Genomic DNA, 20,559 nt, shown 5'->3' with positions numbered 1-20,559 from the left:
GACAAATGAGCCTGGCAGGCTACAGTCTATAGGGTCACTGAGAGTCGGACATGACTGAAATGAATGAGTACAGTGTATAGCACAGATGCCAGAGAAGAAAATCAGGCAAGGTTTTATAGGGACCCTGCTGCAGCAAGAGGCAGCAAGAACAAACAACAGTTTCCCTTACTTGCTTCCTGTCTTCTTGGAGGTGGGAAAGGCAAGCATGTTCCTTATATGGGATGAGTGTAAGGGCGTGTACAGGGGTTGAACCAGAGGGGTGGCTTAGGTGTTTCTCCCACCCCTCTGGTGGTATTGAGTGCAGGAGGCATACTCAGTACCCTATTTTTGTTTCCAACACCCCGTTTTTGCTCTATGCTCTTCAAAAATGGCTGTTGGGTTTTCTGATATCTTTGTCCGGAATTTAACCGAATTGCAGCATGCACCCACTTACTTTTAGTTCCACATAATTTCTTTGTGTTCTGTTGCTGGAGGAGAGATGTGTCCAGGTGCAAGAACTGCAGCATTGCAGCAAAGAGTCCCAGATCACAGTCTGTCTCACACCCTCTTCTAGAATCAATTATTTTTTAAATATAAATACTTTGATTATAACTGAATATAAAAAATATTCAAAAGTTAAAATGGAATTAATGAAAAGAAGCAAAAGTAACTAGAACTGGAATGAAAAACTGCTCACTGACTGTTTTTCAGTAGTAATTCATGTGTAGCAAGTTAAAGCAACTTATCATCATGTAGTATATTAGTGAGCCTGACATTTATTATGAATTATATATAGTTTGTCCCAATTAATACCCAAGTTAATAAAATAAGGTAGTTTCTCTATCATTATCCAAGCTTTACAGCTGGGAATATCAGTCTGTTATGTCCTTCCTTGGGTCCTGATATCTGAAAATCTCAAAATCTATGCTATTTGGTCCTTCATGGTTTAGTTCACTTTGCATCCAGAAAAACTTGTACTAAACCGGTGTGTGGAATCCAGTGGAGATTATAACTCTAACTGGTTTAGTACAGTCAGTGTTAGATGTGATTCAATTTCCATCTTGTTTTCTATTCATTAAACTTTTATTTATCTCTACATTGTCTGAAATGAGAGTATAGAATAGTGACTGAAATAGGACAATTTCTTCCGTTGGTCTGCTCAGGTTCACAAATGTGAATCATAGAGACCTACCTTACAAAAGCTTAAATGTTAACATACACACATGTCCTATTTCTACATATGGAGTTCTGATTTATTTGGATTCATTTTGCTACTATTTCCTTATAACACCTGGAGCTAGATGCTTTGATCATCAATTTTAACCTTTTCTTCTTCTCTAGTTTAATAATTTAAGACAATGAATTTCCATCTAAGTATCACTTTAACTGCGTGCTACAAGTTTTCACAAGAGCAATTTTGGCATTGATGTCCCAAAATTTTCTAATCACACTGTAATTCTGTATTTACCCAGGAGTTATTGATCATTAGCTTATTTTTTCCTGAATTTTAAAACACATTATTTCCCTAGTTCTTTTTTCGTTTTGTTTTATAAGCTAGATGTATTGTAATCACAGAATATTTTACTCCTTAAAAATATTTGAGACTTGCTTTTAAGTCCTAGGATGTGGTCAGTTCTCACTATGCTTAAGGTGTATGTTTATTTAATATATCTGGCTTATGTACTGGTTTATTTGAACTTTTTAACCACTATGGTGTGATCACTTACCTGGAGCCATATATCTTGGAGTGTGAAGTCAAGCGGGCCTTAGGATGTTTCACTATGAATGAAGCTAGTGAAAGTGATGGAATTCCAGCTGAGCTATTTCAAATCTTAAAAGATGATGCTCTTAAAGTGCCACACTCAATATACCAGCAAATTTGAAAAACTTAGCAGTGGCTACAGGACTGGAAAAGATCAGCTTTCATTCCAATCCAAAAGAAAGGAAGTGCCAAAGAATTTTAAAACTATAGCACAATTCCACTCATCTCACCCATTAGTAAAGTAATACTAAAAATTCTCTAAGCTAGACTTCAACAGTACATGAACCAAGAACTTTCAGATGTTCAAGCTGGATTTAGAAAAGGCAGAGGAGCCAGAGATCAAATTGCCAACATCTGTTGGATCATGGAAAAATCAAGAGAATTTCAGAAAAGCATCTACTTCTGCTTCATTGACTATAATAAAGCCTTTGACTGTGTAGATCACAATAAACTGTAGAAAATTCTCAAAGAGATGGGAATACCAGACCATTTTACCTGCCTCCTGAGAAATATGTACGCAATCAAGAAGCAACAGTTATATCCATATATGGAACAGCAGACTGGTTCCAAATTGGGAAAGGAGTATGTTAAGGCTGTACACTGTTATCCTGTTTATTTAACTTACATGCAGAGTACATCATGTGACATGTTAGGCTGGATGAAGCCTAAGCTGGAATCAAGATTGCAAGGAGAAATATCAATAATCTCAGATATGCAGGTGACACCACCCTTATGGCAGAAGGCAAAGAGGAACTAAAGAGCCTCTTGATAAAAGTGAAAGAGGAGAGTGAAAAAGCTAGCTTCAAACTCAACATTTAAAAATCTGATGGCATCTGGTCCCATCACTCCATGGCAAATAGATAGGGAAACAATGGAAAGAGTGACAGATTTTATTTTCTTGTGTTCAAAAATCACTGCAGATAGTGACTGAAGCCATGAAATGAAAAGACACTTACTCCTTGGAAAAAAGCTATGACAAATTAGGCATCATACTGAAAAGCAGAGACATTACTTTGCTGACAAAGGTCCATATAGTCAAGGCTATGGTTTTTCCAGTAGTTATGTATGGATATGAGATTTGGATTATAAAGGAAGCTGAGCGCTGGAGAATTGATGCTTTTGAACTGTGATGTTGGAGAAGACTCTTAAGAGTCCCTTGGACTGCAAGGAGATCAAACCAGTCAATCCTAAAGGAAATAAATCCTGAATATTCATTGAAAGTACTGATGCTAAACTGAAGCTCCAATATTTTGGCCACCTGATGCAAAGAACCAACTCATCATCAGAAAAGACACTAATGCTGGGAAAGATTGAAGGCAGGAGGAGAAGGGGATAACAGAGGATGAGATGGTTGGATGGCATCACCAACTTGATGGACATGAGTTTGAGTAAGCTCCAGGAGCTGGTGAAGGACAAGGAAGCCTGGTGTGTTGCAGTCCATGGGGTTGCAAAGTGTCAGACACTACTGAGCAACTGAACAACAACAATGATTCTATTGATATTTTTAGTCTCCTTTTTTTCTACCAGTTATTAAGAAGTCGGTTGTCATTTCTTTCATCTTGGGATATTCTTAACTCAGGAATGTTTGGGGAGGCCTTATTATTAAGAGAGTAAGTCAAAATTCCCTCACTGTGATGGTGATTCATCAATTTACTTGTTTTCATACATTTTGTTATATATGGGTAAGCTATGTTCTTAGGTAAGAACTTGCTACATGTGTCTGATGAAATGAAACCTATTGTACACTGAACATCTCCAGTGATGTATTTGTGCCCCCAAAGTCACTTTTTCTCATAGTTTTATCAGCATTCTTTTGGTGTAAAATTGATCAGTATTTGCCCTGTATTTTTTTCAATTTATCCATTAGATTCACCAATATTTTCTTGTTCTCCCACTCAAATTTCTTTTTTCACTTTAGGCACTCCATATAAGATTAGTTTCCTTTTTGTGCCCATCTTTGCATGACATGTTCCCTTGGTATTTCTAATTTTCTTGAACAGATCTTTAGTCTTTTCCATTCTATTGTTTAGGGCAAAATTTAAGTAATTCACTTAATGCAAAAATGAAACTAATCTTATATGGAGTGCCTAAAGTGAAAAAAGAAATTTGAGTGGGAGAACAAGAAAATATTGGTGAATCTAATGGATAAATTGAAAAAAATACAGGGCAAATACTGATCAATTTGCATTAAGTGAATTACTTAAATTTTGCCCTAAACAATAGAATGGAAAAGACTAAAGATCTGTTCAAGAAAATTAGAAATACCAAGGGAACATGTCATGCAAAGATGGGCACAAAAAGGACAGAAATGGTATGGATCTTAATAGAAGTAGAAGATGTTAAGAAGTGATGGCAAGAATACACAGAAGAACTGTAGAAAAAAATCTTCATGACCCAGATAACCACAATGGTGTGATCACTCACCTAGAACCAGACATCCTAGAATGTGAAGTCAAGAAAGCCTAGGAAGTATCACTATGAAGAAAGCTAGTGGAGGTGATGGAATTCCAGCTGAGCTATTTCAAATCCTGGAAGATGATGCTGTGAAAGTGCTTCACTCAATATACCAGCAAATTTGGAAATCTCAGCAGTGGCCACAGGACTGGCAAAAGTCAATTTTCATTCCAATCCCAAACAAAGGAAATGCCAAAGAATGCTCAAACTACTGTACAATTACACTCATCTTACACGCTGGCAAAGTAATGCTCAAAATTCTCCAAGTCAGGCTTCAACCATACATGAACCGTGAACTTCCAGATGTTCAAGCTGGATTTATAAAAGGCAAAGGAACCAAAGACCAAATTGCCCACATCCCTTGGATCATGGAAAAAGCAAGAGAGTTCCAGAAAAACATCTATTTCTGCTTTATTGACTATGCCAAAACTTTTGGTTGTGTGGATCACAAAAAATTCTGGAAAATTCTTCAAGAGAAGGGAATGCCAGACCACCTGACCTGCTTCTTGAGAAATCTGTATGCAGGTCAAGAAGCAACAGTTAGAACTGGATGTGGAACAGACTGGTTCCAAACTGGGAAAGGAGTACATCAAGTCTGTATATTGTCACCCTGCTTGTTTAACTTAAATGCAGAGTACATCATGAGAAATGCTGGGCTGGATAAAGCACAAGCTGGAATCAAGATAGCATGGAGAAATATCAATAACCTCAGATATGTAGATGACACACACTTTCAACAGAATATGAAGAACTAAAGAGCCTCTTGATGAAAGTGGAAGAGGAGAGTGAAAAAGCTTAAAACTAAACATTCAGAAAACTAAGATCATGACATCTGGTCCCATCAATTCATGGCAAATAGATGGGGAAACAATGGAAACAGTGACAGACTTAATTTTTTTGAGCTCCAAAATCACAGTAGATTAGACTGCAGCCATGAAATTAAAAGATGCTTGCTCCTTGGAAGAAAAGTTATGACCAACCTAGACAGCATATTAAAAAGCAGAGATGTTACTTTGCCAATAAAAGTCCATCTAGTCAAAGCTAATATCATATATGGATGTCATATATGTCATATGTGGTCATATAGTCATATATGGATGTGAGAGTTGGACTATAAAGAAAGCTGAGCGCCAAAGAATTGATGCTTTTGAACTGTGGTATTGGAGAAGACTCTTGAGAGTCCCTTGAACACCAAGAAGATCCAACCAGTCCATCCTAAAGGAGATCAGTCCTAAATGTTCACTGGAAGGATTGATGCTGAAACAAACTCCAATACTTTGTCCGCCTGATGTAATGAACTGACTTTCTGGAAAAGACCCTGATGTCAAGAAAGATTGAAGATGGAAGGAGAAGTGAATGACAGAGGATGAGCTGGTTGGATGGCATCACCGACTCAATGGACATGAATTCGAGCAAGCTTCAGGAGTTGGTGATGGACAGGGGAGCCTGGCATGCTGCAGTGTATGGGATTGTAAAGAGTTGGATATGACTGAGCGACTGAACCAAACTGAGAGAGTGTCTTGTGGTGGTAAACACTAAAGCTTTTTTATGTCTGAAAATGTGTTTATATTGTTTTCATTTGCATTAGATATTTTCAGTTGATATACAGCTCTGAGTTCTGCTTTTTTCCTTCTCTAAGCACGGTATGACTTTTTTCTCACTGTTCATTTTTGTTGTTGAGAAACCATTCGTTGTGTGGTTCAGCTGTCAGGATATAACTTATGCCTTTGAAAATTGTCTTCTGGTGATAGATGCTTTAAGACTTTAGTTCTTTCAATGCTGATCCGAATTTTACTTGACATATATTTAGGAGAAGCATTCTGTTTACTTTGTCTTGCTTGCTATTCTTGGGTTTCCCAAAGCGTGTATACTGGTTTATATAATCAGTTATGGAAAATTCTTAGTCATGGAAACTTCTTCTAACTGTGCCTCTTCCCCACTATCTATTTGTTTGAAAACATTGGTTAGATATGCTATATTTCTTACTTTAACTTTCAATTTTCTTTATTTTTTAAAACTTTTTATCCCATTGTATTGTATCCTGTATAATTTCTTTAGATTTATCTTTAAACGCATTAACATCATCTTCAGATGTTCCTCATCTTCTATTAAACCTGTACAACTACTGATTTCTTTCTTTCTCTTGAGTTTCCTTTCAAATCCACTTGTTTTATATAGGTCCTGCCCTATAAACATACTTTCAATTACTTTTATTTTTTAAGTATTTTATATACTTTTATTTCATTTAGTAATTACAATATCTGATTTGTTATGGACCTCATTCTGTTTTCTACTTTATCTGCTGGTTCTGAATAATACCATTTACTTTTTATCTTTTGTGTTTTGTGATTGTTCACTTAGTATATTCACAGAAGTTTTCCATGGGAATTCTTTGAACCAGGTTTCAAATTGAGTTTCTGCAGACTTTTACTTTTTATTTCTACCAGGCATTTATCAGTATTACTTGGCACATTTTAAAGTAAATATTGGATTTCAGGTGTTTTATATTAACCAAGTTGTAGGAATTTATAATGAAAACTTGCAAAACCATTTGGGATTATGTGCTTTCAAGATTTTTCTTTTTCTTCATCACTCAGGGGCAAAATTATTATGAATCATTGGATGAAGGATAAGACAAGTAGGTCTACTTTATTATTTTCCCTTAGTATAATTGTGATCTTTAGGACTTCACATATATGAAAATCTAAGAATTCTACTTCTCTTGCTGACTTTTCTACAGAACAGGAAAGAAAAAAAACATGTTCTTTTGGATCCATATTGTAGAAATCAGAATTTACATCTAGCTACTTTGGCCTCCTGATGGAAAGAACTGACTCATTAGAAAAGACCCTGATGCTGGGAAAGATTGAAGGCAGGAGGAGATGGGGGCAACAGAGGATGGGATGGTTGGATGGCATCACTGATGCAATCATGAACTTGAGCAAACTTCAGGAGACAATCATAGACAGGGAGGGCTGAGTGTACTGCAGTCAATCGGGTCACAAAGGATCAGACATGACTGAGCGACTGAACTGAACTGAACTGAACTAGGCTACAACCATGCAACAGTCAAAAATTGGTGGTGTATTAAATCATGATTCAGGAGGGAAGAAAGATATTTATTCCCCAAATCTAATCAAGAGTAGCCTCAAAGAGCTGTATAAACATGAGGATAATGTTGAAGCTGGAGTTCATGATGACCCTGTTAATTCTCTGTAACAGGGTCCATTGGCACCAATTTGCAAACAGTCTTTTTAAGCAGTTACAAATAATCGTCTGTATTGTTGTTTAAAGGCTTTCATTCTGTGTCAGGGCAATTAAAAGAAAAATTATAAACATTACTTAATTAAAAAATCATTTTGTCTTAAAAATACAATATAAGCTAAAACTCCATTATTTTTATGTATCTTATCCACACTATGGCTTATCAGTGACATTGTTTTCCTGTATTAACTTTTTTTCATTATAACTCATTACTCATAATTGTTTCTAACCAAGTCACCAAAAATTAAAAGAATAAGTAAGCCTTAGAAGGATGCAATAGCTACGAGGAAGATAAAATATTAAAATACATTATTACCTTTCAGTGTTTTATTATGTTACCCAAAGTACTGCAGCTTCTGTCAAGAAGGTATTAAAACAAATTGGAAACATCTTTGTAATCTATTTTTATAATGTATTGAACGTAGCTGAGAATTCAGAATTTTAAATATTTTATGCACAATGACAAAGAGAAAAAGCTGATATGAGAAAATGCAGTATTACAAGATGAATCAGGAGATGAACACAAAGAGACAGAGAGCATTCCTCTGGACTCTACTACTGAAGGTCAAATTAATCATATCAGTGAACTCAGACTGAATCTTCAGATGATAATATTCTAAATAAATGTTCCAAATTCAGAAACCAACAAATAAATACTCCAATAACAGTAAGAAAGTATAGCTTTCCCTCCAGTTAGAAATAGTGTTACCTTACTTCAGCTAGATTTAAGATCATCTCTGTCATGGGCAAAGTCTTTAAAAAATAGCCAAATGTTTCTCATATAAAATAAACTGAAGTAGGATCATTATTATCCCAGCTGTCATTTCCAGTAATCTTAGTTTATGTCATAATTTGGAAAATGCAGGAATTTTAGGTTAATCTACATAATGCACATTGAGAGGATAAAAAAGCACCATTTGCCAGTTTTGAAACCAGTATTTTTCTTACACTTTTGTACATTTTATGTATTAAGGCACTCAATTTTATAGGGCCATGAATTAGAAAGCTCAATTTATACCTATTCTTACTAATGCATGTAATATATAAATAAATATATTGGGCCTTCTGGGAAAAACTGAAATTCCACTGAAACTCTATTATTTAATATCACAAAATGAATATTGGAGAAATGTAACTTTTTTTCACTTCTATGATCCACAGCTGACACCTTCCTTTAAACAAGTTTATGTAACTCAGAGACAGAATCAAATAGAAGGAATCATAAGAACATTTGGCTTGTATTTAAAAGATTGCTAATAAAATCAGAAGATTGTTTAACAAATGTTACTGAGATCAAGTCTGTCTTTTGTCTAATATTATAAATATTCCAAATCTCCTGAATTGTCTCTCACCATTTCATCTGACTGGGAGCTATTTCTGATTTTCTGGTCACCTGTGGAACTCAGTGGAGTGAGGTTGGAAGAGGTTTTCCCCACAGGCACAGAGATTACACGTTTGTAAGCAGAGTTCACATGTTTGAAATTTGGTGCAAGGCCAGTCCCTGGGGACCTCGGTTTTTGGTATCTCCTGATATGCAGAACCTTCTTTCCTTGACCTGTGGTCATCTTTTCTGTCTATTCTTCTACTTCTTGTGGTATGCATTCATCTGTCTCCTTATCCGCTGATATCAGCGCCATTGTTAATTCTAATTCACTTTTAGGTTATGGAATTTATTCCAGCCCTGATGGCTTTTTCACTACGCCCTAGGGAGAGCTGACAAATTATCCCAGATACTAGAATTATCCCCTTGTGAGGCCTTCAAATAGATCCCTGTTGCTAGAGTTGAGATGGTTTCCTAAAGACAGTTACCCCCTTGCCTGATCTGATATGATGCCAAATCCTTGAATATATCCCGAGGCTAACTTCCTATATTCAACACACATTTATGGAGAACTATCTATACTGAGGCCAGTGTTAACATACAGTTTCTCCCTTCAAGGACGTCAAAGCGCACTACAATGGTTCTAGCCCTTGACAATGTATAATGAGTGCTTTAAAAATGCAGATTCCTTGACCTGACACTTAGGCATTTTAATCCCATAAAACCAAGGAATCTGTAAACCAAAGAAAATGAGCAGGAAACTGTAAAAGAAAAAGTACTCCAAGTGAATCTGCTATTCATCAGATTACAAAGAATCCCCTGGCAATGCAGGAAACTTCCTTGCAATGAGAAGAAAATAGCTACCCACTCCAGTATCTTTGCCTAGCAAATCCCAAGGACAGAGGAGCCTGGCGGGCTATGTCCATGGGGTCGCAAGAGTGGGATACGACATAGCAACTAAACCATCACCAAGATAGCTTATTCATGATAACTAAGGCACTGAAGATTGAAGCAACTCTCAAATTAGTCTTGAACACTTTCTTTTTTTATTAAGGTGTTCAGTTCAGTTCAGCTGCTCAGTCAACTCTTTGTGACCCCATGGACTGCAGCACACCAAGCCTTTCTGTCCATCACCAAACTCCCGGAGCTTGTTCAAATTCATGTTCATCAAGTCAGTGATGCCATCCAACCACCTCATCCTCTGTCATCCCCTTTTCCTCCTGCCTTCATTCCTTCCCAGCTTCAGGGTCTTTTCCAATGAGTCAATTCTTCACATCAGGTGGCCAAATTATTGGAGCTTCAGCTTCAGAATCAATTTTTACAATGAATATTCAGGACTGATTTCCTTTAGGATTGACTGGTTTGATCTCCTTGCAGTCCCAGCAACTCTCAAGAGTCTTCCCCAACATCACAGTTCAAAAGCATCAATTCTTGAGGTGTAGATTAGCAAGGTAAAAGTAACAGAACCATGGCTCAATTTCCCACACCTTTTGGTGAGGGCTTCCCTGGTGGCTCAGACAGTAAAGTGTCTGTCTACAATGCGGGAGACCTGGGTTCCATCCCTGGGTTGGGAAGATCTGCTGGAGAAGGAAATGGCAATCCACTCCAGTACTATTGTCTGGAAAATCCCATGGACAGAGGAGCCTGGTAGGCTACAGTCCATGGGGTCGCAAAGAGTCGGATATGACTAAGTGACTTAATTTCTTCACTTTGGTAAGGGCAGGCAGAGTGAAAACCACAAAGACAAAAAACTAATCAAACTGATCACATGGACCACAGCCTTGTCTAACTCAATGAAACAATGAGCCATGCAGTGTAGGGCCACTCAAGACACATGGCTCATGGTGGAGAGTTCTGACAAAATGTAGTCCACTGGAGAAGGGAATGGCAAATCACTTCAGTGTTCTTGCCTTGAGAACCTCATGTCAGTTCAGTTCAGTCACTCAGTCATGTCCAACTCTTTGTGACCTCACGGACTACAGTACGCCAGGCTTCCCTGTCCATCACCAACTTCTGGAGCTTTATCAAACTCATGTCCATCGAGTCAGTTATGCCATCCAACAATCTTATCTTTTACTGTCCCCTTCTCCTCCTGCCTTCAGTCATTCCCATCATCAGGGTCTTTTCAAATGAGTCAGTTCTTCACAGCAGGTGGCCAAAGTATTGGAGTTTCAGCTTCAGCATCAGTCCTTCCAATGAATATTCAGGGTTGATTTCCTTTAAGATGGACTGTTTGGATCTCCTTGCAATCCAAGGGACTCTCAAGAGTCTTCTCCAACACCACAGTTCAAAAGCATCAAATCTTCGGTGATCAGCTTTCTTTATAGTCCAACTCTCACATCCATACTATACTACTGGAAAAGCCATAGCTTTGAATGGACCTTTGTTAGTAAAGTAATGTCTCTGCTTTTTAATATGCTGTCTAGGTTGGTCATAACTTCTTCCAAGGAGCAAGTGTCTTTTAATTTCATGGCTGAAGTCACCATCTGCATTGATTTTTGGAGCTCCCCAAAATGAAGTCTGTCACTGTTTCCATTGTTTCCCCATCTATTTGCCATGAAGTGATGGGACCAGATGCCATAATCTTAGTTTTCTGAATGTTGAGTTTTAAGCCAACTTTTTCAGTCTCCTCTTTCACTTTCATCAAGAACCTCTTTAGTTCTTTTTCACTTTTTGCCGTACGTGTGGTGTCGTCTGCATATCGGTGGTTATTGATATTTCTCCCAGCAATCTTGATTCCAGCACATGAACAGTATGAAAAGGCTGACTCCTAGTGATGGATGTTGAATCACTGCCACTGGGTAATTAATTATCCCATCTCAACCCCATGTACTCCAGGTAGGACAAAAGGTGTCACAGCTCCAAGGCTTATAAGGAAGACATATTTTTGTTTTACCTGAAATAATGGCAGTCTCAAAGGAAACATAAAAAATCTTCAGCACTTTGAAGTATTCTACAGCTGCTTTGGTTTTGAAGTAGGTTCATGCTTCTCTGGGAGAAGGAAATGACACCCTACTCCAGTACTCTTGCCTGGAAAATCCCATGGACAGAGTAGCCTGGTAGGCTGCAATCCATGGGATCTCTAAGAGTTGGACACGACTGAGTGACTTCATTTTCACTTTTCACTTTCATGCATTGGAGGAGGAAATGGCAACCCACTCCAGTGTTCTTGCCTGGAGAATCCCAGTGATGGTGGGGCCTGGTGGGCTGTGGTCTATGGGGTCGAACAGAGTCAGACACAACTGAAGCGACTTAGCAGCAGCAGCAGCATGCTTCTCTGGTGGCTCAGATCATAAAGAATCCGCCTGCAGTGCAAGAGACTCAGGTTCAATCCCTGGATTGGGAAGAGCCCCTGGAGAAGGGAATGGCAATCCACTCCAATATTTTGGTCTGGAGAATTCCATGGACAGAAGAGCCTAGCAGCCAATATTCCTTGGGGTTGCAAAGAGTCAGACACAACTGAGCAACTTTCTCATGCATGTAAGTACAAAAATTTTCTTTTCCTGAAATTCCTAGTTTCACTTTGAAATTTATATTTTAATGTATACAGTTAGTTCACAAGAGTTTTTAAGGTAAAGACTGTTAAAGGAACATTTACCATTATTTATTGGAGAGGAGAATGTGACTATTTTAAGTAGATACTTTGGGAAGCCTGATTTTTTGTATATGAGGCTGATGCAACTCATATTCAGCAGTCTCTAGGACAAAATACTTATATTATATAAAATACTTATATATACTTTTATTAGGGCTTCTCCTGTGGCTCAGAGGTAAAGAATCTGCCTTCAGTGCAGGAGCTGCAGCAGATTCAGGTTCGATCCCTGGATTGGGAAGATCCCCCAACCCACTCCAGCATTCTTGCCTGGAGAATCCCCATGCACAGAGCAGCCTGGCGGGCTACAGTCCATGGGCTCACAAAGAATCAGACATGACTGAAGCGACTGAGCAGCACAGCAGCAGCAGCCTACTTATATTAAAGTGTAGTATTTATACTACACTTTAATAGTTGTGTATTATAGTATATACACACTATATAGTGTGTATAAATAGTTGTGTATCGTTGTGTTTCATGGGTTAAACTATATTGGTTTCATGGGTTCAACATAATGATTTGAATTTGTATTTATTGAACTATTTCTTCCCTGCTGTTTAGCATGACCTGAATTTGTCCAGCCTCAGTTGTGACTGTTAACAACTTACCAGGACATTGAGAGGAAGGACACTGGAGAAGTTAAAAGCATGGTCTCCGGAGTCAGGCTGCCACTTGCCAGCTCAGTGAACTTGGGCATGCTGCTTAACTGCATGCTTCAGTTTCTCATCTGTAACTTGGGTAGTAATTGTCCTTACCTTTTAGGGATTTTGAGACGTTTAAATACAAAAATGAATTGCCATGTTTATAATAATATCCAGTACATAACCAACATATACTAAATAAATGCAAGCTATCAATTTTTCCTAAGAAAAGCATATTTATCAGATGACTTTTTTTAAAATGGGAAGGTTATTATTTAAAGCATCAAAGAATTTTGCCCTGCAAGATTAAAGATTTCTGCATAACTTCCTACCTTATTGATCAGAATAAGTGACTGTAGTTTAGCCTCTCCTGAAGGTTCAGGTTAGGGTCCTCTTTATGTCATTGATGACAAAGCCCTGTGATGAATGCTGCTAAGTCACTTCAGTCGTGTCCAACTCTGTGCGACCCCATAGATGGCAGCCCACCAGGCTCCCCCATCCCTCGGATTCTCCAGGCAAGAACACTGGAGTGGGTTGCCATTTCCTTCTCCAACCATGATGAATAGCAGACCTATAATTCCGTAAAAGATGGGATTGTTTGGCCCGTAGGAAAGAGATTCAGATGACATTGATTTTCGAGAAGGTAATCTTCCTTCATATTCAGTAGACATGTTTTTATTCTCCTAAGGGCATTAAATGCAACATCCTTTACCTGCTGAAGAATACAAGACAGAACACTCAAAAAATGCTAGTTAATGCAGCAGTCTTGATTTTTAAAACAATGCAAATGCAAGCAGACACAAATTCTTGAGGAACAAAATAAAGACGCCAATTTCCAGCTGTCATTAAAAGCTCAGGCAATTTTATGTTTATTTTAACTTGAAAATTCTGTACTGTGAGTTTAAGTTGTGGAATTTTTGTCAAATTATTGCAAGCATATTTTGTCTGAAATATAAGTATTCCGAATCAATATGATTTTAGCATTGTTACATGCCAAATACATAGATATTAACTCTAGGGCAATTAGGTAGTAACTCCGTGTATCACTCAGGAAAAAACAGCTCACATCAGATATTTCAATAGAGTGAAGTAGCTACAAAGCAGTTAAAAAGCTGAAAGATTAAAAAGAGCATATGGTGAGGCAATTTAGTAATAAGAAAGCAGGAAGCTGCTATCAGTTATTGGAGGAGGTGGAGCAACACAAGCCTTGGATCCAGGGCTTCCAGTGAAAATAAGAACCACAGATGAGATCTGGCTACTTCCAGAAATATTCCTGAAGCAGAAAAAGAGCTTGGGTGAGTCCCTCATGCTCTAATCCTACATTTTTTTCTAATAACTTTCATTGGTTAACTGGTAAGAAAATAATTGATTAATAGAGGACTGGATCTGAGAGTAAACAGGCAGTGAGCAAAATGAGAGTACAAGGAAACAGATTACAATATAATAATGACTTTCTCAAGCTCTATTGCAGGAGAGCCAGGGCATGTGTGCTCTGTATGCCCAGGGGCATGTTTTTTTTGTAATATCTCAAAATTAATACCCCGTGATTACCAGAACAACAGTTTCTTCATTTTCTTTAAGTATGATTGCCATAAAAAATGGCATAATTAAATTAGAATAAAACTTGATTACATTTATTAAATAGCAACTCTAACTTGAAAACAAAATTAAATGTCACTCAACATTTCAAGTAAAGGTAAATGTAAAAAAAAAAAGAAAGAATTCTATTTGCATTCATAAAGTAAGGATATGTTGATTAATTAAGATTATCTTACATTAATATATTCTAGAACCTTGTTGATCATTAGATATCTCTGTGCCTTCTAATGAAAGTAGACAAGAAGCATCACTAGGTATTTTTTCAATGTATTTTCCTCTTACATTCTGTGAATAGGCTAAGGAAAGGGAAAAAAGATCAAAAAGTAATAAAAAATGTTAATAGGGGAGAAAATCTATTGTAGCCTAATTCATTCAGCTTAGTCATTTTCTCCAATCAAGCCCCATTTCGTGCATTTTGCTCTAATGCACTCCTAGTAATTCTGACATTGCTGGTGTTCCCTGTCAAAGTCAAATTTGAACTGCCAGGTGAATTTACCTCTTATTCATTAGAATTCATTGAAGTGTTAGTCGCTCAGTCGTGCCTGACTCTTTGCAATGCCATGAATTGCAGCCCACCAGGCTCCTCTGGCTTGGGATTTTCCAGGCAAGAATACCGGAGTGGGTAGCCATTTCCTTCCCCAGGAGATCTTCCCGACCCAGGGATTGAACCTGGGTCTCCTGCACTGCAGGCAGATTCTTTACCGACTGAGCTATGAGGGAAGGTAAAGACAGTCTTCAGGAATTCATGGTGCACGCATGCGTGCAAAGTCACTTCTGTACTGTCTGACTCTGTGATACTATGGACAGTAGCCCACCAGGCCTCTCTGTCCATGGGATTCTCCAGGCAAGAACAATGGAGTGGACTGTCTTACCCTCCTCCAGGGGATCTTCCTGACGGAGGGATTGAACCCAAGTCTCCTGCATGGTAGGTGGATTCTTAATAGAACAAGCCATTGAGTCTCTTAAGTCTCCTGCATTGGCAGGTAGGTTCTTTACCATTGTGTGTATGTATGGTAGTTGCTCAGTCATGTCCGATTTTTTGTGACCCCATGCACTGTAACTTGCCAGGCTACTCTGTCCATGGAATTCTCCAGACAAGAATACTGGATTGGGTTGCCATTCTCTTCTCCAAGGAATCATCCCTACCCAGGGATTGAACCCAGGTCTCCTGCCTTGCAGGCAGATTCTTTACAGTCTGAGCCACCAAGGAAGCCATGAAGATCATACATCACATTTATATGTGAAAATCTCCATGAAGTATACAATTCTATACATACATAAACTATCATTGTAATTCATAACTAGAGGAGAAAATATCACAAAATACTAAAGGTTATTCTATTAAGTATCTCTTGAAATATTATGATGAAAATCAAACTTGATGACATCTTTGAACAATATGATTACACAGAAGACACTGTCCAACCACGCTGTACACCAGAGTAAAGATGGACAGTGAATTCCCATGGGATTTAGAATAATTTCTAAGCATTTACCCTAACTTAACAATCTCTACCTAAATTGGTCCCAGCTACCTTACTAATATTACCACTGAATATCTTTCCCTGGCCCACGGTTTTTAAAGGGTCCTTTATGCTAGTCTTTAAAAATATAAGCTCAATTCTATACATCTGTGTCTCTTTTGCTGCCTTGCATACATGGTTATCCTTACCATCTTTTTAAAATCCGGGAGGAGGTAGCGGGGGTTGGGATTGGGAACACGTGTATACCTGTGGCGGATTCTTGTTGATGTATGGTAAAACCAATACAATATTGTAAAGTAATTAACCTCCAATTAAAATAAATAAATTTATATTTAAAAAAAAGAAGTCTCATAAAAGTATAAGCTCAATTCTGTCTTGACAATTCTGTCTGCCGATAAGGCATTTCCCTTGATCTCCCCATGGGCAGCACCTTCTTGTATTTGAATCATTTCCTCAGAGGTTCTTATTTGACCTCTTAATCTAAAGTAGCTACTCAGTCAAAGTCCTAGTATATTACCTTGTTTATTCTACAGACCACTACTTCATATTCCATTTTTCAATACTTTATATTTCATTTCATCCAGTTAAAAGGGCTTCCCTTGTGGCTCAGCTGGTAAAAATCCTCCTGCAATGTGGATCACCTGGGTTCCATCCCTGGGTTGGGAAGATCCCCTGGAGAAGGGAACAGCTACCCACTCCAGAATTCTGTCCTCAAGAATTACATGGACTGTATCTTCCATGGGATGCAAAGAGTCGGACACAACTGAGTGACTTTCACTTTCACTTTCATCCAATTAAAAGCAGTCTACATTTGAGTGGAGGCCTTGTCTCTCTTCATGATCTGGCATATAGTAAATAACAGCATAGGTGACAGAATAAATGAATGAATGAATGAATCATAAATAAATAACAAAATAAATATATTTTTTTAACACAGAAAGCATCATCATATTAAGACCAAGGTCATGGTTAGAGCTTTATAAGAACCAATTAACATCATGGAGTTTCAGTATTGAAAACGAATTCATTAACATAAAAATTCATAATAGTAGTCAAAATAAAATCAAAGTACAAGTATAGTATATATAAACTCATATATAAATAGACTTGTATCCTCACCATTTAATGAGGTTGTATCTCAAAATCGATGCCATTTTTTAGTATTACTAATGGCACCCCACTCCAGTCCTCTTGCCTGGAAAATCCCATGGACGGAGGAGCCTGGTAGGCTGCAGTCCACGGGGTCGTGAAGAGTCGGACACGACTGAGCGACTTCACCCTCACTTTTCACTTTTATGCATTGGAGAAGGAAATGGCAACCCACTCCAGTGTTCTTGCCTGGAGAATCCCAGGGACGGGGGAGCCTGGTGGGCTGCTGTCTATGGGGTCCCACAGAGTTGGACACGACTGAAGTGACTTAGCAGTAGCAGTATAAGATAATATTAATAAAGGCAAAAAAATGAAAGATATTATGTAGAGAGTTATATGAATGCAAAATAAGTATCACTTATTTAAAATTGTAAAAATGAACAAACATGGAATTCAGTAAAATTATTTTGAGTTTAAATATCCACAAAATATCCTTTTGGGTTAGTATAATATTACCTTTGAAAACAAAATTATAAATATATTTTCACCAAATGCATTTTTGTTTTTATTTTTTCCAAAATTATTTTGGTTTCAATTTTCAGTAGTTACTTCAAGTCCATTTCACCTATAAAAGTCTTGCAGTTAGCTTTGCTTTATACACATTCATTTATATTCACATGAAACCTCTCTCTCAAGACTTATTTTCTGTTATTTGCCTTTGTCACAGTCGATGTATGAAATAAGCCATTTAACTGGAAAAAGTGTTTAAATTGAATAAGGATGACATTGACAATGAGGTGACTTTTGCATGAATATATATTTAAAGTAAAATGACTTTTCCTAAGATTTACAATGAAAACCTTTATGTTAAGACAGCTGAGGTCAATATGCTTGACATCAATGTTAGATTGCAGGATTTATGGTGAATTTTACACTCTGTATTTTTGCAGTAAATTCAGACCCTGTTGTATCATTTCAGTCTAGTATTTCAACCATGGATGGCATGTATATAATTTTTAGCTTAATTTTTATATTAAAGAAAAGGGTTCTTCCAAAACAATGTTTACAACCTATCTTTTCCTCAAATTCTATTTTTTTTTTCTCCAAGGATAGTGGAAGGGAAAGGCTAGAATTTTTTTAAAAGACTACTACTTTTGTCCTGAAGTTTTCCAATAGGGAGAGTTCACATTTTTAAAAATGAAATCAGCATCTATAATGACTTCTCAAATTTAAACAAGTATCTCTTCAAACTAATTAATTGAACTAGAACTCCAAAATGTGGACATTGAGGGACATAAATTCTATGGGATATTTTCTAAAGCATAGAAATCCATGGGTGAATAACCTTTATAAATACAGTTTTGTATCTAACATGGAGAGTCAGTCACACTAATCAGTAAACTAAAGATTTTGACAAATTCAACTGTAATGGTATTTGACTATCTCATGCATAATCCATTTAATTCAGTTTTTATAAACTCACCTTAATACAGATGTCCTTCATACAGCAACCTAATAATTTTAGGAAAATATACTTTGGCAAACAATCACTGTGATTTTTTCTAAATTAATTTATGCTTACTTATGTTAAAGTGCTTTTGTATTAGGTTTATTTTATGTCTGTATTTACTCCATCTATTGTTTTTCCAGTGGTCATGTATGGATGTGAGAGTTGGACTGTGAAGAAGGTTGAGCGCCGAAGAATTGGTGCTTTTGAACTGTGGTGTTGGAGAAGACTCTTGAGAGTCCCTTGGACTGCAAGGAGATCCAACCAGTCCATTCTAAAGGAGACCAGCTCTGGGATTTCTTTGGAAGGAATGATGCTGAAGCTGAAAGTCCAGTACTTTGGCCACCTCATGCGAAGAGTTGACTCACTGGAAAAGACTCTGATGCTGGGAGGGATTGGGGGCAAGAGGAGAAGGGGACGACAGAGGATGAGATGGCTGGATGGCATCACTGACTCGATGGACGTGAGTCTTGGTGAACTCTGGGAGTTGGTGATGGACAGGGAGGCCTGGCGTGCTGCGATTCATGGGGTTGCAAAGAGTCAGACACGACTGAGCAACTGAACTGAACTGAACTGACTGATTGTTCTCTTGGTCACTGGATAAACGTACATGGTTATCTATTCATTAGAATACATCTCCCTCTGTCAGGTAAGATTTTTACCAACATCAATGTCAGCACACACAGTGTGCACACATGTTATAAAAGTAAACAAAATATGATTTCTGTGATGGCAAGTCAAAATTAGACTGTGATTGCATGGCCCATATTTGAATAATCCTTTGACTTCAATTGACAGTAAGTGAGAAGAAAACTCACCACCCTCTCTCTACTTTGGACAAGGATAGAAAGTAAAGTTGAGTTTCCAGAATAAAGGACAATAAGTCTATCAATTATGATTCTAATACTTGCAATTCTCTCAGTTATTAGATTTAGACAATTTGGGAGCATATACATATTAGAAGGGTGCTGATTTGTTAGAATAGCTGGTATTGGCATCAGGATAAAATTTAACAAAGCATAGCTGTGAATATTCTGTATAGAAATCAATGATATTATACATGTTTCATTGCCATTCTCCCAGATCATCCCACCCTCTCCCTCTCCCACAGAGTCCAAAACTGTTCTATATATCTGTGTCTCTTTTGCTGTCTCGCATACAGGGTTATTGTTACCATCTTTCTTTTTTTTTTTATGATTAACTGTTTGTTTTCTTTTTCTTTTTTTTAATTTTATTTTTTAACTTTACAATATTGTATTGGTTTTGCCATATATCAATATGAATCCACCACAGGTATACACGTGTTAAAAATAGGGAACGCTTCACGAATTTGCGTGTCATCCTTGCACAAGGGCCATGCTAATCTTCTCTGTATCGTTCCAATTTTAGTATATGTGCTGCTGAAGTGAGCACTGTTACCATCTTTCTAAATTCCATATATATGCGTTAGTATACTGTATTGGCAATGGCACCCCACTTCAGTACTCTTGCTTGGAAAATCCCACAGATGGAGGAGCCTGGTAGGCTGCAGTCCATGGGGTCGCTAAGAGTCAGACACGACTGAGCGACTTCACTTTCACTTTTCACTTTCATGCATTGGAGAAGGAAATAGCACCCCACTCCAGTGTTCTTGCCTGGAGAATCCCAGGGACGGGGGAGCCTGGTGGGCTGCCGTCTATGGGGTCGCACAGGGTTGGACACGACTGAAGCGACTTAGCAGCAGCAGCAGCAACACTCCATTGTGTATGTACCACAGCTGGAGGGAGGTGGGAGGGGGGTTCAGGATGGGGAGCAAGTGTATACCAGTGCCAGATTCATGTTGATGTATGGCAAAACCAATACAATATTGTGAAGTAATTAGCTTCCA

General features: G+C 37.8%; 1 non-coding gene across 1 annotated transcript; it reads right to left on the bottom strand.

Moving 5' to 3' along the window:
* Nucleotides 1-19,998: 19,998 nt before the first annotated feature.
* On the bottom strand, nt 19,999-20,105 carry LOC112443051 (U6 spliceosomal RNA). The gene has a single exon (XR_003031326.1). It is a non-coding gene; the product is annotated as a U6 spliceosomal RNA (small nuclear RNA).
* Between the last annotated feature and the right edge of the window lie 454 nt (nt 20,106-20,559).

The sequence above is a fragment of the Bos taurus genome, chromosome 20, assembly GCF_002263795.3.
Source record: "Bos taurus isolate L1 Dominette 01449 registration number 42190680 breed Hereford chromosome 20, ARS-UCD2.0, whole genome shotgun sequence".
NCBI lineage: Eukaryota > Metazoa > Chordata > Mammalia > Artiodactyla > Bovidae > Bos > Bos taurus.
Note: the sequence above shows the minus strand (reverse complement) of the source record. Positions and strands in the feature narration are given on the sequence as shown.